At 44.6% G+C, this 19425-nt stretch overlaps 1 long non-coding RNA gene across 5 annotated transcripts in view; it reads right to left on the bottom strand.

The window, feature by feature from the left end:
• LOC140483976 (uncharacterized) overlaps positions 1-19051 on the bottom strand; it is a 30498-nt gene extending 11447 nt beyond the window's left edge. For 2 of the 5 annotated variants that reach the window (XR_011962134.1, XR_011962138.1), the window contains exons 1-3: positions 18954-19051; positions 12546-12634; positions 10016-10123 (exon numbers count right to left, since the gene is read on the bottom strand). This is a non-coding gene — a long non-coding RNA (uncharacterized lncRNA). Of the gene's footprint in view, positions 1-4230; positions 4376-6785; positions 6825-9568; positions 9749-10015; positions 10124-12545; positions 12635-18953 lie in introns of all 5 variants that reach the window. The other 3 variants (XR_011962135.1, XR_011962137.1, XR_011962136.1) reach the window with 3 other exon arrangements.
• Positions 19052-19425: the final 374 nt, after the last annotated feature.

The following is a 19425-nucleotide window of genomic DNA, read 5'->3' as shown; positions in this document are numbered from 1 at the left end:
AGTGGACCCAACGCCGACCCTTGCGGTACACTACTGGCAACTGGACTCCAGGATGAACGTTTCCCATCAATCACCACTGTCTGCTTTCAGCGAGCCAATTACTGATCCAAACTGCTTTATCTCCCACAATCCCACCCTTCCGCATTTTGTACAATAGTCTACTGTGGGGAACCTTATCGAACGCGTTGCTGAAATCCATATACACCACATCAACCGGTTTACTCTCACCTATCTGTTTGGTCACCTTCTCAAAGAACTCAATAAGGTTTGTGAGGCACGACCTACCCTTCACAAAACCGTGCTGACTATCCCTAATGAAATTATTCTTTTCTGGATCATATCTCTTATAACCTTTTCCAACACTTTACCAACAACTGATGTAAGGCTCACTAGTCTATAATTACCAGGGTTGTCTCTACTCCCCTTCTTGAACAGGGGAACCACATGTGCTATCCTCCAGTCTTCTGGCACTATTCCTGTAGACAATGATGATTTAAAGATCAATGCCAAGGCTCGGCAATCTCTACCTTGGCTTCCCAGAGGATCCTGGGATAAGTTCACTGGGCCAAATGGGTTTTATCTATTTTCACACTCTGCAAGATTTCTAATACCTCTTCCTCATGAGCCTTAATCCCACCTAGTCTAGTAGCCTGTATCTCAGTAATCTCAACAACATTGTCATTTTCTAAAGGGAATACTGTTGAAAAATATTCATTTAGTGCTTCCCCTATCTCCTCTGACTCTACACACAACTCCCCACTACTATCCTTGATTGGCCCTAATCTTATTCGTCATTCTTTAAATACCTATAGAAAGCCTTAGGGTTTACCCTGTTTCTATCCGCCAACAATTTCTCATGTGTCCTCCTGGCACTTCTGAGCTCTTTCTTTAGGACTTTGCTGGCTATTTTGTAACCCTCAAGCGCCCTAACAGACGCTTCACATCTCATCCTAACATAAGCCGCCTTCTTCCTTTTGAAGAGAGATTCCATTTCCTTTGTAAACCACAGCTCCTGCACTCTACAGCTTCCGCCCTGCCTGACAGGTATATACTTATCTCGGACAAATAGGACCTTTTTCTTGATCTTTGAGGGTCCCTATTCTCTGCCTGCTTACTCGTTTATCCTTAGTGTATTTCTGGAATCTCTGGATTCTCTGGGAACCTATTTCCCAAAGCTCTCTCATGTCCCGTTTTTGCTCTCCTGGTTTCCCTCGAGGAGACTCCGACTGCCCCTATACTCCTCCAGGAATTTACACAAACCCAGCTGTCTGCACCTGCCGTATCGCTCCTTCATTTTCTTGACGAGACTCTCAATTTCTCTCGACAGGCAGCATTCCCTACACTACCTATTAAGGCCTTAACAGGAACATACTGTCTGTGTACTCTCGTTGTTGCAGGCCTATGGACGCAATGGCAGATGAGGACAAAGAAGCAATCATTCTCAGTAAAGAGGTGGTGTTGGGAAAGATAACAGCCGAAAGGTAGATGGGTCTCCTGGCCGTGATGGAGTGCATCCCAGGGGACGTTAACAGATGGCAGTGGGTAAATAGCAAATGCACTCGTGATAATTCACTAAAATTTGCTGGACTCTGGGACAGCTCTGACAGATTGGCAAGCTACAAATGTGATGCGAATATTTTAAAATGGACCTGTTAGCATAACTTCTTTGGTGGGGAAAATGCCCGATCTCTTAAGGAAGAAATAGTGAGCTATGTGGATAGAAATTATCTCATTGAGCAGACACAGCATCGATTCATGAAAGGTAGACTTCACTAAGATGAGTGGTAGAGCAATGTGTGCCGAGGCCACTGTAAGTCTGCACAGGGATACAGATAGGCTATGTGAGTGGGTAAGGATCTGGCAGATGAAGGACAAGATTGGGAAACGTGAAGTCATCCATTTTGGTCAGACTAACAGCAAACTGATGATGAAATGGTGAAAACTTGCAGCATGCTGCTGTGCAGAGGGAGCTGGGTGTCCTTATGCACGAATCACAGCAAGTTGGTTTTCAGGTACAGCAGGTAATTAAGACAGTGAAGGGAATATTGTCCTTCATTGCTAGAGGGATGGTTATGCTGCAGCTGTACAGGGTGCTGGGGAGGCTACACCTGGAGTACTGTGTACAGGTTTGGTCCCCTTACATTCGCAAAGATGTACTGACACAGGAGGGAGTGTAGAGGAGGGTCACTAGTTTCAGTCAGGATTTCAGAGGGTTGGCGTATGCAGAGAGATTGAGGAAACTGGTAGTATGCTCATTGGAATTTCGAAATATGGGAGGTTGGATGGGAAAAAAAATAAAATTATGAACGGAGTAGATAAGATAGAAGCAGGGAGGTGATTTCCGCTAGGGGTCGCTTAAACTAGGGAGCAGAGCATCAAAATAAGGGGGTATCAGATTTAGGACTGAGTTCAGGATGGACTTCTTTAGGTAAATCTGTGAATCTGTGGAATTTGCTGCTGAGTGCAGCAGTTTAGGTTATCGACTTGACTATCGTTAGGTCAAAAGGTAGATTTGTGAACAGGAAAGGAATTAAGGGTTATGGTGAGAGAACAGGAAAGTGGAGCAGAGGCCAAGAAAAGATCAGCCCTGATCTTATTAAATGGAAGAGCAGGCTTGAGGGGCCATGTAGCCTACTCCTGCTCCTCTTTCTTATGTTCTTATGTTCCCACTTTCCAGCCTGGGAATAGCAAAGGAATACCTTGTACTGTCAAAATTCGCCTTTGTCCAATTTAGAACACCATTTAGATCTGGTCTATTATTTTCTGTAACTATTTTAAAACTAGTAGAATTATCAAAGAACCCTGACAGCGTGGAAGTAGGCCATTCAGCTCATCACAACCACACGGACCCTCAGAGACTCCTACCTTACCACTGCATTCCCCATGGCTAATCCACCTAGCGTGCACATCCCTGAACAATATGGGCAATTCAGCCTGGAATATCCACACAACCTGCATATCTTTAGATAATGGGAGGAAACCAGAGCAAATAGACGAAACCCACGCAGATAGTAACAACAAGGTGATGATCCCTTTCTTATTTCCCAGTTCCACCAAAATAACTTCACTGGACGTACTCCCAGGAATATCCTCCCTCAGCACAACTGTAATGCTACCTCTAATCAAAAAGGCCACTCCGCCCCCTCTCATGTCCCCCTTTCTATCCTTCCTCTTGCATCGATACCCGGGAACATTACGCTGCCAGTCCAACCCATCTCTGAGTAACGTTTCTGTAATACTCATGATATCCCAGTGCCACGTTCAAAACCATACCCTGAGCCAATCTGCTTTCCCTGTCAGGCCTCTTGCATTGAAGTAAATGCAGTGTAACTTGTCAGTTCTACCTGGTTCTGTGCCTTGCCCTTGCCTGTCTTGACTGTCTGACTTCTGAACTGTACCAGCCTCAGACTTACCTCTTTTCTCACCATCTCTTTGAGTTTACCCACACTCCCTCACTGGATTAATGCCACCTGAGTAACACTAGCAAATCTCCCTGCCTGGATATTAGACACTTTCTAATTCAGGTACAATCCATCCTTCTTATGCAGGTCAACTCTACTCCAGAGGAGATTACAATGATCAAAAGATGTGAATCCTTCTGCCCTACACCAGCTCCTTAGCCAATCATTCATCTCCTCCATCCTGCTATTCCTAGTCTCACTAGCATGTAGCACCAGAAGTAATGCAGATATTATGGTCGAGGACCTACTTTTTTATATTCCAGGCTAATTTGCTATATTCTCTCATCAGGACTTCATCTCTTCCCCTTCCTATGTCATTGGTACCAATGTACAATGACCTCTCACTGGTCATTCTTCCCTTTGAGAATATTCTGCTACCTGTCCGAAACATCCTTGATCCTGGCACCAGGGAGGTACCACCCCATTCTGATGTCTGTCAGCTACAGAAAGGGCAGTCTGTGCCCAACTACAGAGTCCCTTATCATCCTTGAGCGTTTGGAATCTGATATACCTCTCATTATAGTTGAGCCAGTCTCAGTAGCAGTAACTTGGCTGTCAGTGCAAAATTCCCCTGAGAGTCTATGACCACCTACATTATCCATAATAGTATACTTGTTTCAGATGGGGATAGCCACAGGAGACTCCTTCTCTACCTACCTCCCTCTCCTACCTTTCCGAGAGGTAACCCATCTACCTGACTGTATCGGCAGTTTTTCGGCCTGAAACTGCCACCTATCACACATCCTGACTTTTGTAAATTCTTCATTACCATTAAGCACCGCTCCATCTGATCCATGTGATCCAAGAGGATTTGCATCACTTCCTGTAGGCTATCCTCAGGATCATTCAAACTCCCCCTACTCTCCTCCAGGAAGTGCACATCACTGTACGAATGGCCATCTCTGCACCTTAATCTGTAGACCCAGAAAAAGGCAGAGTCTTACAGCTTTACAAAAGACTACTCTCAAATACATTAGTACCTGTATTTTACATTTAAAACATTCAACCAAAAGATCATAACAGAGGCACTTAAACTAGTAAACACTCACCCTACTGAATGTTGCAGATTTGAAAAAGTAAAACAGAGTAAGATTTACCTTTGAAGAGACTGAAACCCACTGAGCTGATCCCCGGCTGTGAGTCACAGACATACAGCACGGAAACAGACCCTTCAGTCAAACTCGTCCATACCGACCAGTTTTCCGAACCTAATCTCGTCCCATTTGCCAGCACTTGGTCAATATCCCTCTAAACCCTTCCTATTCATATACTCATCCAGATGCCGAATAAATGTTGCAATTGTACCAGCCTTCACAACTCCCTCTGGCAGCTCATTCCATAAACACAACACCGTCGCATGAAAAAGTTGCCCCTTAGGTCCCTTTTATATCTTTTCCCTCACGCTAAATCTATACCCTCTAGTTCTAGACTCCCCCACTCCAGTGAAAATCCCTTGTCTATCTATCTGATCGATGCTCATGATTTTATAAACCTTTGAGATCACTCCTCAGCCTATGACGCTCCAGGGAAAACAGCCCCAGCCTGTACAGCCTATCCCTATATCTCAAATTCTCCAACCCTAGCAACATCCTTATAAATCTTTTGTGAACCTTTCAAGTTACACAACATCTTTGTGATAGGTGGAGAACAGAATTGCGCACAATATTGCAAGAGTGGCCAAACCAATGTCCTGAACAGCCGCAACATGACCTCCCAACTCTCTTACTCAATACTCTGACTAATCAACGAAATCATACCAAACACCTTCACTATCCTATCTACCTGCACCTCTACTTTCAAGGAGCTATGAACCTGCACAGCAAGGTCCCTTTGTTCAGCAACACTCCCCAGGACCTGACCATGACGTGTATCAGTCCTACTAAGCTTTGCTTTTCCAAAATGCAGCACCTCGCACTTATCTGAATTGAACTCCATCTGCCACTCCTCAGTCCATTTGCCTATTTGATCAAAATCCCATTGAAATCTGAGGTAACCTTCTTCACTGTCCTCTACACCTCCAATATTGGTGCCATCTACAAACTTACTAACTATCCCTCCTGTGTTCACATCTAATTCATTTATATAAATGATGAGAGGTAGTGGACCCAGCACGATCCTTGTGGCACTCCACTAGTCACAGGCCTCCAGTCTGAAAAACAATCATCCATCACCACCACCCTCTGTCTTCTGCCTTTGAGCCAGTTCTATATCCAAATGGCTACTTCCGTGAGATCTAACCTTGATAACCAGTCTCCCATGGGGAACCTTGTCGAACACCTTACTGAAGTCCATATAGATCGCATCTACTACTCTTCTCTCATCAATCCTCTTTGTTACTTCTTAAAAACCAGATCGAGTATGTGACACATGATTTCCCATGCAGAAAGTTATGCTGACTATCCCTAATCAGTCTGTGCTTTTCCAAATACACGCAAATCCTGTCGCTCAGGGCTCCCTCCAACACCTAGTCTAGCACAGCATCTGTAGTTCCTGGGCTTGTCCAAACTGCCTTCGTTAAATAGTAGCGCCGTATTAACCAACCCGCAGTCTTCTGGCACCTCAGCTGTGACTATCAATAATACAAAAATCTCAGCAAGAGGCCCAGAAATCACTTCCCTCGCTTCCCACAGAATTTTAGGGTACAACTGATCAAAGCCTGGGGATTGATCCATCCTTTATGCGTTTCCAGACATCCCGTACTCTGTAGTATGGACATTTTTCAAGATGTCACCATTTATTTCCCCACATTCTACATCTCCCGTGTCCTTCTCCACAGTAAATACTGATGCAAAATATTGCATCTTGATAAAACAAACGAGGGCAGGACTTACACTAATTAAAAGTAAGGCTTTGAGTAGTGATATGGAACAAAGAGACTGAGAGGTACAGGTCTTCTTAGTCTGTGTCACATGTAGACAGGGTGGTTAAGAAGGTGGTTAGCACACTTATCTTCATTGCTCAGACCTCTGAGTACCAGAGTTGGGAATTTAGGTTGAGGCTGTACAGGATGCTGGGGAGGCCTCTTCTAGAATACTGTGTCCAGTTCTGGTTGTGCTGTGATAGGAAGGATATTATTAAATTGGAGCGGATTCGGAAGAGACTAACCGGGATGTTGCCATGAATGGAGGGATTGTGTCACAAGGAGAAGCTGGATAGGCTGGGATGCTTTTTCACTACAGCGTAGGAGGTTGAGGGATGACCTTAAAGGATTATAAAACCATGAAGCGTGTAGATAAGGGGGAGGGGGGGATTCAAGACCTGGGTGCATACAATTTGAAAATAGAGGAGAAAGGTTTAAAAAATAAATTGGGGATTTATTTTTACCTTTACATGTGTGAAGTGAACTCCCAGAAAAAGAGGCAGCTGTGAATACAATTACAATGTTTAAAAGACATTTAGACAAGTCCATAAATAGGAAATATTTGGATGAATGTGGACCAAGCGGAGGCAGGTGCGATTAGATTAGTTGGGAATTATGGTCAACACGGACTGGTTTAACCACAGGGTCTGTCTCTGTTCTGTATCATTTTAGGACTCAAACTCTCGCTATCTCTGAATTCCTCCATGCTCACAACTCCCCAGATCACTGTCACCTCATCCAGACTAAACTCTTCCTTATCTCTAGAAATCCTCTCTCGCCTCAGAACCATCACTATCTCTGGTATCACAAGCATCTCTGTAACATCCTCCAATTGCCTCCCATCTCATCACCCACCCTCACGATCTCTAATCTTGACAACCCCCACAAATCTGTCCTTCTCCACAGTAAAAACTGATGCCACTCGTTTAGTATCCCCCCAACAACCCCCTCTCCTGTGTCTTCACACAGAGGCTGCCTTGCTGATCTTTGAGGTGGCCTATTCTCTCTCTAATGACCCATTTGCTCTTAATGTATTTGTAAAAACCCTTTCCCTATTCGCCAAAGCGGTGTCCTGTCCCCTTTTTGCCTTACTGATTTTACTCTTAAGTATACTCCTCTTGCCTCTATATTCGAAGGATGTTTGTGATTTTTGGATTGGAATAAATGCAAAATATTACATCTTGGTAAAACAAACGAAGGCTGGACTTAGACTGATTAAAAGTTGGGCCTCGGATAGTGATATGGAACAAAGAGACCGAGGGGTTCAGATCTTTGAACTATGTGTCACATGCAGACAGGGTGGTTCAGAAGGGGTTTAGCACATTTGCCTTCATTGCTCAGATCTTTGAATATAGGCGTTGGGACATTATGTTGAGGTTGTACAGGATGTTGGGGAGGCCTCTTCTGGAATACTGTGCCCAGTTCTGCTTGTGCTGTTATAGGAAGGATATTATTAAATCGGAGCAGGTTCAGAAGAGATTTACCAGGATGGTGATGGGAACGGAGGGATTGAATTATAAGCAGAGTCTGGATAGGTTGGGTCCTTTTTCACTGGAGCACAGGAGGGTGAGGGGTGAACTTATTAGAGGTTTATAAAATCCTGAAGAGTTTTGGTAATGTGAACAGCAGGTGCCCTTTCCAGGAGGGGGCGCGATTCAAGATTGGGGACATCCTTTTCTCAAATTAAAAAGTAAGGCTTTAAAAAGAAGTTCCGATGTTATTTTTTGTTTTTGCACAAGAGTGGTTCACATGTGGAATAAACTTGCAGAGGACGTGGTAGATGTGAATGCAATTACAATTTCAGGGTGGCACAGTGGCTCAACGGTTAGCACTGCGACCTCTCAACACCAGGGACACAGGCTCAATTCCTGTGTTGGGTGACTGTCCATGTGGAGTTTGCATATTCTTCCCCATGACAGCGTGGGCTCCTCCACGAACTCCCATATCCTCCCACAATCCACAGATGTACAGGGTAGGTGACCTGACCGTGCTCAATTGCCCATAGTGTTCAGGAATGATTGGGTTGAGTGAATTAGTCGGGGTAAATGTAGAGCAAAAGGGTAGGGGAATGGGATTCTAATAGGAAAACAACATTTGGACCCGTATATCAACAGGGAATGCTAGGATGGACTTGGACCAAGTGGAGGCAGGTGCAATTAGTTCAGTTCGAATTTATGGTCGACACGGACTGGTTGGACCACATGTTCTGCGTCGATGCTGTGTAACTTTATGACTCGTTACCTCTGTAAATTCCTCTATGTTTGGAACTCTCCCTATCAGTGCCATCTCATCCAGCCTTACAAATATTCCTCATCTCTATAATTCCACTCCAGCCTCAAAATTCAAAAACCTCTATCACAAATATCTCTATCTCTGTAACATCCTCCATCCTCACAATCCTTTCCAACTTGCATCTCCTCCAGCTTCATTATCCTCCCCATGTCTAATCCCCTCCAGTCTCTCAAAGCTCTGCTATATGTGCCTTTCTTTATTTCCAGCTTTCAGGATGCCCAATGTTTATTTCTCACTTGATGATTGCCCTTTACAATTCCTGCGCTGAGCTTCTGAATTTCCTCTTAAATCTCTGCGTCTCACTTTCCTCCCAAGAAAATCGACCAATCATGTGTCTTCTATTCTAGTATCACCGTTTCTGACCTGATGTCCAATGGAGCCTGTCATATTCCTATAATAAACATCTCAGCGGTCTACAGAACAGAAAAACGCTCTGGTGGTCCATCGAATCTGAGAGAAAGAAAACTACGACTGAAAACTACCACCATACTATTATCCTCCTCTATTTTCCAGTACATGTGGAAAAGTGTCATCTATCATGGCATAGCAAGTGCACACTAAATACATCTCAAATGATTTCGGGATTTGTGTCTCCCACCCTCACAGACAGTGAGGTTTAGTGCAAGTGTTGCTCGATGATGACATCACCCACAGGAACACAGAGCAGCTGGGTCTGTGCAAACCAGAGTTTGCCCACACATTGGGAAGGATGGCAGGGTCCCTGAGAGGGGGCACAGGAGAGTTACCAGGATGGTTCAAGGAATGGGGGATTTTAGTTGCAGGGACATGGGTGTTGTTAATACATATCAAGAATATCCATCTACAATAGATGGACTCTTGTTCTCAACCTCTCCCCTTGCCTGGGCTGTGGTAACCTTCAGGTTAAACCACCACCAGACATCTCTCCCTAATGAGAGAGCAGCCCTATGGTCTGGTAGGACAATGCTGACTTTACCTTTTACACAGTGATGCCACTGTGCATCGGAGGTGGAGAGAGGGAATGCTGAAGGTGGTGGATGGGACACCACTCAGGCACAGTGCTTTGTCCTGGAGGATGTTCGCTTTCTTTAATACTGTTGAGGGCTGCACTGATGAAGGCAAGTGGAGAATGTTCCAACACGATCCTGATGTGTACCTTATAGAGAGCAAACAGACACTGGGGAATCAGGGGTTTGGGGAAACTGAGGTGTTCTCATTGTAGCAAAGGAAATTGAGGGGAGCTGAGAGACAAGTGCTTACAAAACATATACAACAGGATGTTAAACCTTGCACTCATCAACTCATCATAAAAGGATTACTGGACACATATTTAAGATTTTGGGGAGATCTATTGACAGGACGGTTTGATTCAAAGGAGAATTTTTATGCAGAAAATGGAATTGAGCTGGAACAAAATACTCACACACAGTGCAAATATCCAGGTCCTGAGGTCCTGATGAATGGAGTAATTCAATCAGAGTTTGGCATTACAGTTACTGAGATTGCCATCTGAATATCCACCTGTAGTATCCTGTAATACAAATTTATAAAATCTGTCACTGTCAGTTCAGGTTAGAAACTCACACCATCCCCTCCTCCTGGTCCAGGATGACTGTACATATTACCCCTTGTGGAGGTCAGTAGTCAGTTCAGGGGGAAATCTGTGTGGGTTTCTATGATTTTCCAACTTGGGACTTCATGTGACTGAACAGGGCAGATCTTTGACACATGGGACAGAATGTTCCAAGAGTCAGTGAGATTTGGAGAGCAGGATTTCCTTCCTTTTCTTTCCTTCCGTTCTGCCGCTGTGCCTCATCAATAAGACATGGGGGGGGGGGGGGTGAAAGGCTCATGCAGCTCGATGGGCAAGTTGTCTCCATTCTGACCAAAGGGCAGCAAGATCCTCCCAGTCATTCCAAAGAGTCTCTCTGAAAAGACAGCAACTCAGCATGCTTCCCACTGCCTGGTGCTCCCTGGAAAGATTTAGAAGAATGAGGGGGGAGTCTCCTAGAAAATGTAGAACAGTAAAATTCCAAAAGGATTATAAACAGTTTACAGAGATGGATTCGGAGAAGTGGACAAGTTGGTAAATGGAGCATAACTTGGGATAATGTGAAGTTGTTCATTTTGGAGGAGGTAATAAAAGAACAGAGGACTATTTAAATGGTGGAAACTGTAGAAAGCTGCAACACAAAAGGGACCCAGGGGGTAACTGTGCAGGAAACACAGAAAGCTAGCACACAGTTACAACAGGTCATCAGGAAGGGGAATGGAATATTATTCCTGATTTCAGGGGATTTGCAGTATAAGCGTTTGGAGTATATACCTGAGAGCCACTTTATATATGCGAGTGAGACCACATATGGAGTAATGAGAGAAATTTTGGTCCCTTTATTTAAGGAAATACATCACTTCATCGGAAGCATTCAGAGAAGATTTACTGGGATGATCCCTGGTTTGCAGGGACTATCTTTTAAGAAAAGGCTGAAGAAGTTGGGACTGGACTCATTGGATTTGGGGGAGAATGAGAGGCGATCTTATTGAAACATAGGCTTATTAAGGGGTATGTCAGGGTAAATACTGAGAGGATGTGTCCCATCATGAGGGAACCTAGAACCAGATTCTGGGTCAGTTGCAGAATCAAGGGTTCTGTTTTAGATTTGTCAACTTTAATGCAACACAGACATGGGTAAGGGGTTTCAGTAGCAATGGAGCTGGGGTGAGGTGGAGAAAAGCAACATTTTAGAGATTGGAATTCCAGGTGTTTGCAATTGTGTAGATGTCTGATCAGAAGGTTACCTTGGGGTCAGAACATGAGAGCAATATTGTTAAGTTCTGCCTCAGGCATTTCCCAGTAAGAGGGAGGGGCTGAGCAGTAAGGGAAAGTAATTTGTAATAGCAACTGAAGGCAATGGGTTTAACCATTGCAGTGTTTCAGTGGAGGAAATTGCAGCCAATCGAGTGGTAAGCAGTTTGATGAATGAGTAACAGTGGAGCAATAGAGAGGGATGATAGGGAGAGAGAGCTGGGCATCGTCAGTGTACATGTGAAACCAATACGATGTCACCTCCTGGCAGTGTGTAGGTGAGATACAGGAGGGGACAAAGATAGATCCTGGATGGACACCACAGATGAGGAATTCAGAAAGGAAAGGGAGAGTGGAGATGGAGCAGGATTTTCCAACAACCTTGAGGTCAAGTATTAGTTCTTAGCAGAATTGGAGAGAAGGACATAACCAGAAAAGACAGACAGGACAACGAACAATATTTGTGAATTGGGGAGGGGGAGTGATGAGGAGGGGCCCGACTCCAAAACTGCTATTCCTACATCAGTGACATCACCCAACTCCACCCTAGTCTCAGCTCATTTACTGAAATACTCGTCCATCCTTGTGTTATCTCCAGACTTCGTTATCTAAACACAGTCCTGGCCAGCCTCCCACATTCAACTTACATATAATCCCAAGAGTATCGAAAACCCTCCTGCCCGAGTGCTCACTTGCACCAAAACTTGTTGATTCATCAAAAGGCTCCTTCCAAGCAACAATTTAAAATTCTCTCCCTTGATGTAATTCCTGGCTGTGAACATCCCTGTCTCCCTGCACCACACAACCTGAGAGACCTCGACAACTCATTTTCTTTCAGACTCCCAAAGATGCATTTACTCATTGCTTCACCAGTCTGGCTGTTTCGACACGGTCAAGGGAACAAAGTCTGGAATTCGCACCCTGACCCTCTCAGACTTGCTTTCCTCCTTTAATGTATTCCTGAAAACCTGCTTATTTGGCAATACTTTTGATCACCTGACCTAATATCCCCATCTGTGGCCTTATGTCAGAAATTCTCAATTTCTGTGAAATTATAAAAATGATAAAAATACAAACCGTTGTTGATTTGCACACACATTGTCAACTCTTCACTGTCACTGAGTGAATAATCTGTAACATCTCTTACCCAAGTCACCACACCAACTGCAGCTGTACAAGGAAGTCAAACATCACCCTCTCCACAGGCAATGGGGCTTTGGCATTAATCACTGGTGTCTGTGGAGAGAGAAACACATAGTTGATATTTCAGGGAGTGCTAAATGCATTACAGGAAGTGAGAATGTTGCAGAATTTGATGGTCAGAAATGGAAGGAAAATGCACTCTTTTGTTGAAAAAAAAAGAATTATTCACTGTCAAAGATACTGTGGAAAATTTAGTCCGTTGAGAGAGCAGCACATTGTCAGGGGTTGGGCAGCAGAGGAAAATTAACTTACAAAAGGTCTGTGAAAGTAACAGTAAAACACTAAACAAGCCAAACAGCCTGTGCCCAAAGACTTTAACTCCCCTTCCCGCTCCACCAAAGATATGCAGGTCCTGGGCCATCTCCACCGCCAAATCCCAGGCATCTGATGGCTGGATGAAGAACGCCTCATCATCTGTGTTCAGATCCTCCAATCACATGGGATCAATGTGGATTTCACCAGTTTCCTCATTTCCACTCCACCCACCTTATCCCAGATCCAGCCTTCCAACTCGGCACTGCCCTTTTGACCTGTCCTACGTTTCCATCTTCCTTCCCACCAATCAGCTGCTGCCTGACCTGCTGTGCTTTTCTAGCATCACACTCTTTGACATTGAAAACATCCTGACTCTGACACTGTGTAAATCCTGCCCTATCACTCCCTGCCAAGGAAGGCTGTGCATGCGTCCCCCTACAGCTTGCCCCTCTCAAAGTTGGCAGCCACACACATGTCCCATGGATCACTGCCTCCAATAAAGATGGCGGCGATCACTCACACCTTTCACCATTTGAAGCATTTTCCCGTTTGCCACAAACACAGGCCTGGGATTTTCAAATTTGTGTTTTCCGATGTGCACTAAGTTCTGTAAAACGTCTCAGCCCGTTCCATTAAAATTTCCTTCTCTTCCTGATCAATATGTCTTTCCTTAACCATGCCCTGCACCTTCACACATTTTCAATGCCTTGATCACAACATCACAGTGCTGCCAGTGAAGCTTATCACGTGGTATCACTTTATTCCTGATGAAGGGCTTTTGCCCGAAACGTCGATTTTGCTGCTCCTTGGATGCTGCCTGAACTGCTGTGCTCTTCCAGCACCACTAATCGAGAGGCTTATCACGTGGTTGAGTGTAGCCACGCCCCTCATTCACTCAGACCAACCGGCACTACCTTGTCTTTCAGCACCGTCCCCATCCTTTTATTGGTCCTGCACTGAGATCAATCACCAGAGGCCCTTTGTGGGCTGGAGCATGCTCAGTGCTTCCTGCTTTTGCTGCTGTTTATCAGGTATAAGAGAGAGAGTGTTCATTCCTGTTTCTCCTAATGTCAGACATTAACAACAACGACCTGCATTGTATGGAGCCTTTCACACTGACAAATCTCCTAAAGTGCTTCACGAATGCTGGAAATGTTGATTAAAGAGAACAACTTTAAGATACATCTTTGAGGAGTATAGAGGGGGTTGGGAAGGATATTTAAGAGATTTTTAGATCAGACAAACCGTCTAAAGAGCAACCCACCCAGACCAATTCCCCTACATCTAACACGACGGGCAATTTAGCATGGCCAATTCACCTAACCTGTACATTTTTGGACTGTGGGAGGAAACCGGAGCACCCGGAGGAAACCCACGCAGACACTGGGAGAATGTGCAAACTCGACACAGACAGTTGCCTGAGGTGGGAATAGAACCCGGGTATCTGGCGCTGTGAGGCAGCAGTGCTAACCACAATGCCACCGTGCCGCCCATCTGCAACTCTGTCCTCTGCAGCTCCAATCATGGAGTGATGTCTGTGGAGAACAGCTTACGACGTAGACAGTTAGTGGCTAACCGTAGTTTAGCAACCCCATGTCCTAGCCCCCCTACCCCACACACCAGTCCTTGTTCTCACAGCCTGTCATTACACACTACCTATGGTTAGCCACTAACAGCTAGTAGCCCTCCCCCAGCTAGATCGTTATCCACTCCTTTATCCAACCCTTCTTCTCGCTCTATTCCCACCTATCCTTTAATCCTTACATCCTCCCCTAAACCCTTCCCTCTGCATATAAACCAACATTTTTTTCTCTCAGTATCAGTTCTGAGGAAGGGACACCGGATCTGAAATGTTAACTCTGATTTCTCATCACAGATACTGCCAGACCTGCTGAGCTTTTCCAGAACCTCCTGGTTGTTTTTTCTGATTTACATCTTCCACAGTTTTTTGGTTCTAATTTACCGGGAGTTTGTAATTCAGGTCCCACAGCCTCTGTCCCAGTCTCTGCTGTCTCTCCCAACCCCACCCAGTGACACGGCACCTGCACAGCTCATGGACCTGTGTCATCTTGCTGGCCACACCCCTCATTCACTCCCATTGGCTGCAGGACCACACAGACTCTCCTCCCATTGGTCTGGAGCTGCCGTCAATCAGCCAGGCCCCATTGTGATGAGAGTGGAGGGCTAATCCCTCTCTCTGCCCTGGGATGAGCTTCATCATTCACAGTGAATGGGGCAGTACCACAGAGCACAGGGCCTGGGGGCTATTCAGCCCATTGGGGCTGTACTCTCTCCCTCTGGAGATGCTGCAAATCTGTCCCAAATCCCCTCCTATTTGCCCACAGCCCCCCAAATCTTTCCTTAAAAATTAAAATTCCAAGTCTCTTTCAGAATACCTGCTGAATCTGTGTCATTCAGACTGTTCCAGATGCTCAGAACTTACTGAGTACAATAATGTTCACATTTTCACTTTGTATTATTTGCCAATTACTTGAAAGTAGTTACTAAAAGTTATGACAGTGTTAACAATTCCTCTCTCTCCTCAAATTCAAGACCTTGGAACCAAATCTGCACCAGGTCAAAATCACTGTTTCACCTTCTCAGCTCCAAGGACAATTATCTGTGCTTCAGCTTGCTCTCCACAAAAGAGGAATGCATCTTAGTTTATTAAAGTCATAGACATATACAGCACAGAAACAGAACTTCGGTCCAATTCATCCATGCCAACTAGGAATCCTAAACTACTGGAGTCCCATTTGCCAGCTATTGGCCTGAATCCATCAAAACCCTTCCTGTTCACGTACCCAATCGGATGCCTTTTAAATGTTGTGATTTTATCAGCCTCCACTACTTCATCTGGCAGCTCATTCCATACACACACCACACTCAGCTTGAAAACGTTGCCCTTAGATTCCTTTTAATCGTTGCCCTCTCAACCATGTGCTCCAGTTTTGGACCCATCTAACCTCAGGAAAAAGAACCCCGTCTGCTCACCTTATCCATGCCCCTCGTGATTTTATAAATCTCCATGAAGTCACCTCTCAGTCTTGGACTCTCCAGGGAAATTAACCCCAACCTATTCAGCCTCTCCCTGTAGCCCAAATCCTCCAAACCTGGCAACGTTTTTGTAAATCTTGTCCGAACCTTTTCACGTTTCACAACATCCTTCCCAGAACAGGGAAAATCAAACTGAAAACAGAATTCGAGAAGTGGCTTAATCAATGTATTTTAAATGTTGTAATTGTACTCTCCTTCACCCCTTCCCTTGGCAGCTCACTCCAAACATGCACTGCCCTCAAACTGTCCAACTCTGGCAAAGTCCTTGCAAACATTTTCTGAAATGTTTCAAGTTTCACAACATCATTCCTGGAACAGGGAGATTGGAACTGAAAACAGAATTCCAGAAGAGCCTTAATCAATGTCCTGTACAGCAACAACATGACGGAGAGCATAACAAACGCTGCAGTCACTCCCTTACCTACCTGTGACTCTACTTTCAAGGAACTATGAACCTGCACTCCAAGGTCTCTTTGTTCAGCAACACTTCCCAGGACCTTACCAGGAAGTGTATAAGTCCTGCCCTGATTTGTCTTTCCAAAATCCAACAGCTAACATTTATCTCAATTGAACTCTATCTGCCATTCCTTGCTCCACTGGCCCATCTGATCAAGATCCTGTTGTATTCTGAACTAACCTTCTTCGCTGTCCACTACACCTCCAATTTTGGTGTCTTGTGTAAAGCTACTAACCATATCTCATATATTCACATCCAAGTCATTTATATAAGGACCCAATAATTGATCCTTGTAGCACACTGCTGCTCATAGTCCTCCAGTCCACAAAGCAAATCTCCATCATCACCCTCTGTCTCCTACCATCAAGCCAGTTTCGTACCCAAATGGCTTGTTCCCCTTCATTCCATGTTATGTAACCCTGCTAACCAGTCTGCTTTGTGGAATCTTGTCGAATGTCCACATAAACAACGTTCACAGCCTGGTTTAATCAATTTTCTTTGTCACTTCAAAACATTCAGTCAAGTTAGTGAGACACGATTGTGCACGTACAAAGCCACATTGAGAACAGTCAATAATTATTCCTTACTTTTCCAAATAGATGGATATCCTGTCCCTCAGAATCCTTTCCAACAACTTGCCTGCCACTGACTTCAGGCTCACTATTTTCTTGTTCCATGGCCTCTCCTTACCACCTTTTTAAAAAAATGGCACCTCATCTGTCGCTATCAATGATACAAATACCTCAGGAGAGGCCCAACAATCACTTCCCTAGATTTCCAGAAAGTTCTGGGATACATCTGATCAGGTCCCAGGGCTTTATTCAACTTGATGCAATTCAAGACATCCAGTAACACCTCCACTGTAACATGGATACTTTTCAAGTTCTCTCTGTTTATTTCTCCAAACTCTGGAGCTTCCATATCTTTCTCCAGTAAAAATGACGTGAAATATTTCCATATCTTTCCCACCCCTGGTGGTTCCATAGACAGCCTCGTTAATCTTTAAGGGGTCCTATTCTCTGGTCCAGTTAATCTTTTGTCTGTGATATATTTGTTTGATCTCTTTGGATTCGACTTAAACCATTTCCTGAAGCTATTTCATGTCAAACAGCATCAGCAGCAAGCAACAGAGCTAAACGATCCCACAACCAATAGATCAGATCGGAGCTCTGCAGTTCTGCCACACCCAGTTGTGAACGGTGATGGACAATTAAATAACTCACTGGAGGAAACATCACAGATATCCCCACCCTTACCGGTGAAGGGGTCTCACACGCCCACGCACCAGATAAGATGACAGCATTTGCAGCAATCTTCAGCCAGAAGTGCAAAGTGGGATGATCCATCTCAGCCTTCTCCAGTGATTTCCAACATCACAGATGTGAGTTTTAAGCCAGTTTGATTCAGTGTGAATAACATCAAGAAATGGTTAAGTAGTGCAAAGGCTACGGGCCCTACCAATATTCTGGCAATAATACTGATGGTTTGAGCTCCAGAACTTGCCACCCACCAAGCTAAGGACCGCTCCAGCCCTGGCATCTAGCGACAATGTGGAACCTTGCCCAGGGATGTTCAGCACAAAAACACAGGGCAATGCAACCCAAGCAATTTCCATCTATCAGTCCACACTCGATCAGCAGTAAAGTGATGGAAGATGTCATCAACAGGGGTATCAAGCAGCATCTGCACAGCAATAGCCAGCTGAGTGACACTCATTTTAGGCTCCACCAGGGTCACTCAGCTCCCGATTGTGTTACGGCCCTGATTCACAACCTGACAACCAGCTGAATCCCAGAGGTGAGGTGAGGGTGACAGCCCAGTCCCACTCCAAGATCACTATTTCTAGCTGATTCTACCCTTGTCTCAGCTCATATACTGTCATCCACCTTGTGTTATCTCCAGACGTCAGTATCCAAACACACTCCTGGCCAGCTTCCCACATTCAATCTCCCTGTAATCTAAAGAAAAACTAAATCTCTGCTGCCCAAGTACTCCCTCGTACCAAAACTTGTTGATCCATCACAAGGCTCCTATTCATAATCAACAACATAGAGCCACAGAGACGTACAGAATGGAATCAGACCCTTCAATCCAACCCGTCCATGCCAACCAGATATTCCAACCCAATTCCGTCCCACCTGCCAGCATCCGGCCCACATCCCTCAATTTAAAATTCTGACCCTTGATTTAATTCCTGGTTGTGATCATCCCTAGCTTGCCGCATCACACATCCGTGAAGACCTCGACAACCCATTCTGTTCGAGACTCCCAATGATCTATTAATTCATTACTTCACCTGTGTGGCTGCTTTTACAGTTGCCAAAGCATCATTTTCTGAAATTCGCAGCCAAAACCTCACAGGTCTGCTTTCCTCCTTTAAGACATTCCTCAAAGCCTGCTTATTTGGCAATGCTTTTGGTCACCTGACCTAATACCATCAGTCTCTGACCTTATGTCTAAAGTTCCCAATAATATTTTTGTGAAATTATAAGCATGATGATAAAACTACAAACTGTTCTTGATTTGGACATTACCTTCAAATCATCACTGTTGCTGTAATGAATACTCTGTAATATCTCTTACCTAACCACATTGTGGGAGTACCTTCACCACACAAACTGCAGCTGTACAAGAAAGTCAAACATCACCCTCTCCACAAGCAACAGGACTTTGGCATTAATCACTGGTTTCTGTGGAAGGAGAAACACAGTTGATGTTTCAGGAAGTGCAAAACAGATTACAGGGAATGAAAATGGTGCAGAATTTGATAGTCCGAAATGGAAGGAAAATACACTTGCTTATTGGAAAAAAGAATTCTTGAGTGTCAAAGATTTTCCAGAAAGAAAATTAATAAGCAGCACATGGTCAGGGGCTGGGCGGCAGAGAAAAATTAACTTACAAAAATGTCTGTAAAAGTAATCGTAAAATACGAAACAGACCAAAAATACACCCATTGTTTGATACTGAGCAAGCTAGATATTGACAAAGTGCTCATAAGGGAGCCCAGAGATGAAGTAGAGCTGTAGAAGCTGTTATGATCCCACAGTCAAAGAGA

This window comes from Chiloscyllium punctatum, chromosome 12 (assembly GCF_047496795.1).
Source record: "Chiloscyllium punctatum isolate Juve2018m chromosome 12, sChiPun1.3, whole genome shotgun sequence".
Classification (NCBI taxonomy): Eukaryota; Metazoa; Chordata; class Chondrichthyes; order Orectolobiformes; family Hemiscylliidae; genus Chiloscyllium; species Chiloscyllium punctatum.
This window is presented reverse-complemented; position numbering and strand designations above follow the sequence as displayed.